Raw genomic sequence first — 3,924 nt, 5'->3', positions numbered from 1 at the left:
TATAGATCGATGATTGGGAAACTTCAGAATGTGGTTCACACTAGATCTGATATTGCATTGGAAATTGGCATAGTTGCAATATTTTTTGCTAATCCTCAAGAAAATCACATCATGGCAATCAAAAGAATTTTGAGATACCTAAATAGAACTGAAAAATATGGATTATGGTATAAGAAAGGAGGAAATCTTGAGTTAAGAGCCTTTACTAATGCAGATTGGACAGGAAGCATTGATGGAAGAAAAGTTAGTAATGGAGGAGCATTCTTTCTTGGAAAAAGATTAGTGTCTTAGATGAGGAAGAAGCAAAATTGTATTTCTCAATCCACAGTTGAGACAGAGTATGTTGTTGTAGCAATTAATTATTCTAATATAATATGGATCAAGCAATTGATGTTAGGAATGAAGGAAGAAATCAAGGAGCCAATGGTTATCTACTATGATAACACGAGTGCAATCAATATATTTGAAAATCTAGTGATGCACACAAAGACAAAATACATTGCAATCAAATATCATTTCCTAAGAGAATTGGTTCAAGCCAAAGAGGTGAGATTGGAATATGTGAACACTAAGGAGTAGATAGCATATATATTTACTAAAGCTTTACCTAAGGATTTATTTATGTATCCAAGAGGTAAACAAGGGGTTATTCCCCTATCTAATGCTCACTAAAGAAAAAGATAGTGTGGCATAAATCAAGCTCCATTAAAGATCAATCAAGTTGATGTAGTCAAATACAAAGCATATTGCATATGAATCAATACAAAGGTACATTGTAATTTTGAGAATGTATCCTTTGCCATTTGATGTCAAAGAGGGAGATTTTAGTGTCAACATGGAAGAGTAAGGGAGAATTCAGTATTAGAGAGAAAGAGGGAGTAAATGAAAAAAGAGTTCACAACAAAGTGTTGACAAGAAGTAGCAGTGACAAATCCAAGAAAAATCTTAGAGGGAGTAGGTATGGATGAGAATAAGAATGAAACTAAGGATACTATCTAATTTCTCATACTTTCATTAGTTTATGTTGACATGTTGTGTTGCCATCAATGCCAAAGAGGGAGTTTGTTGAAAACAATTCTTCAATTGTATAATGTCATTGATGTTTACACAAATGTTAGTATTAACCGAGCAATGTAGAGTTTGTTGTATTAATCTTGTATATCTCAATATTAATCGAGTAGTTGGGTAAAGAAGGACTTTCCAAAATTAACTGAGTGGTTGGATACAGAAGGATTTTCTAGTATTATATGAGCAGTTGGCTAATATAGGGATTCCTACTTGCAGTATTGACCGACTGGTTAGGCATCAAAAGGCTTGTAGTATTGATCAAGTGGTTGGGCATTAAAAGAGTCATAGTGTCAACCGAGTCTTCAGTCCTAGTGTTGACTGAGTGACAATAGAATTCAAGTGTCTACTATTTAACTGATTGAGTCTAACTATTTGCATGATTATTGATGTTTTTAAAGTGTATTCAAATTGACTTGTCCTAGCTTATGATATATAAGGAAGTTCAAGTTGTGAGGTGAAGAAAGAAGATATGGAAATAAGAAATAAAATGAATATGCAAGTGAAGGAGAAGGAAGAGTAGGAAAGTGTGAAATATAAGCTATAACGAACATCTAATCAAGAAGAATCTAGAGGTCAAGCTAGAATGGAGATCTGAATCTGCAAAAATAAAGTTGCTTCATCAATCAAGTCAAAATTGTTGTTTCTTTCTTACCATTGTAGCAGTAAAGAAATCTCTTAACAAAGTTGACATAATAGTCACTTCTTAAATTCTCTAACAATGTGACATTTCAAGATTGAAGTATTTGAAGACCTCTAACAAGGCCACTCATAATTGGGTGATCTAAATCCTCTAACATTGTCACACTTAATAGTATATTTTGTAACCTTTAGCAGCGTTAGCTCTTAATAGGACTCACTTCATAAGAGTGAAAATTATTTTGACTAGTTGCAAGGTGTTTTTTTCCAAATTGGGTTTCCATGTTAAATCTTGGTGTCATTTGTGTTCATTCTATTTGCTTATGCTTTATGTTTCTGCAACTAAGTTACTAAAGAATAAAATAATTTAATAAATCTTAAAGATTGCTTTGTTAACCAAGTGATAGTAAAATTCTAATGTCAACCAAGCTAGTCGGTATTGCATGATCAATGGAAGTTTTTTTTGACATCTAAGGGACAAGGATTTGTTTTTGTGGTAAATGATTCACCCCTCCCCTCTTAGTTACTCTCTCACATTCCCAATAGATTATGCCCAAAAAGAAGGAATTGACTATGGTGAGACTTTTGCCCTTGTTGGAATATTGGAAGGAGTTGGGACTGTGTTGGCTTATGCTACTTACAAGAAATTCAACATATATTAAATGGATGTTAAGTTAGCATTTCTAAATGGAATAATTGAATAGGAAGTCTACATGGAACAACATCGAGGATTTGTTGAACCAGGTTAGAGGCACTTGGTTTACAAGTTAAACAAAGTATTGTATGGACTAAAACAAGCATTGAGAACACGATATGAAAGGTTATATTCATATTTTATTAAGATTGCATTTGTTAGAAAAAGTGAAAACAATAATCTATATTTGAAAAGTGAAATTGAAAATATGGTGTTGATTGTTGAAATTTTTGTGGATGATATTATATTTAGTGGGAATGATTTGTTGTGCAAATTATTTATTGATCAATCGAGCAAGGAATTTGATATGTCTATGTTTGGTGAGATCAAAATTTTCATTGGATTACAAGTTCATCAAACAAAATGCTATATATGTGACTTAGTCTAAGTATGTTAAGGAGATTTTGAAAACATTTAGAATGGATGAGTCAAGGCCAGTTGGTACACCTATGGTGACTAGATGCAAATTATCTAAGGAGTATACTACTACTGAGGTAAATGAGACATGTTATAGATCAATGATCAGGAAATTATAGTATGTTGTGCATAATAGACCTAATAATTCACATGCAATTGGAATAGTTATAATATTTTATTCTAATTTCATAAAAATGTCATATCTCAATCTACAATAGTATTTATAAAAATATTAATTTAAAGAAAATGAATATGTGTGATGATATAATTATTGGAATTGAGGAAAATAGGGAAGCAAATATGGTTAAATAATGATGCGATGGATTACATTTCATATATATTTAAAAAAATCAATTGAAGTCTAAGTGATTTCTACATTTCAACATTAAGACATTTGACAATTTTCAAGCAATTTCACATTAGAAGACCATGTCTAATTCCCAAGTTAAAAGGATAAATAGATGTGCTTCCATTTATCCATCTTTAACTTATGTAGAATATTTCTAATTATAGAAGAACCTTAGTTTTTTTTAACACCCAATTTAATTGCTTGCTTCAATACATTTTTAAATGATTTAATAAGATGACTCACAACTTTAACTACCACAATTGAGCGTTAACAATAATGTATAACTATTTGTCTTTACCCTTCTACAACATAATTACACTTTAATTTGTTTATAATACATTGGCCACGTCTTTTGCAATTGACCTCACAATCTTTTATACAGCTAATTCAACCAACAAGTATATGTGTGATATTATTATTAATAGAAACAAAATAAATATGGATTATATCTTGTTGAAGAAGAGGGAGATTGTTGAAGAAGACCATGTGTTTCAATCATTGTTTTGTCATTGATGTCAAACCTGCTATTTTCTGGTAAGACAACTACTTATAAGATTCAAGTACTATCACTTAGTTGATTGATGAAGAGGATTTGATCAATAAGAGGTAACAATAGCACCTAAAGGAAAGGTTGAGTTTGTTGATCTCAGATTGGTTTTACCAATTGAGTGTCAACACACTTAAGACATTTACTTAGTTCATGTCGAACTAATAATACATGCCAAGTAAAACATGTAAAGATTAGACCATGCCGAGTTGC

The sequence above is a fragment of the Cupressus sempervirens genome, chromosome 3, assembly GCF_028749045.1.
Source record: "Cupressus sempervirens isolate cs-2001-9-10 chromosome 3, ASM2874904v1, whole genome shotgun sequence".
NCBI lineage: Eukaryota > Viridiplantae > Streptophyta > Pinopsida > Cupressales > Cupressaceae > Cupressus > Cupressus sempervirens.
Note: the sequence above shows the minus strand (reverse complement) of the source record.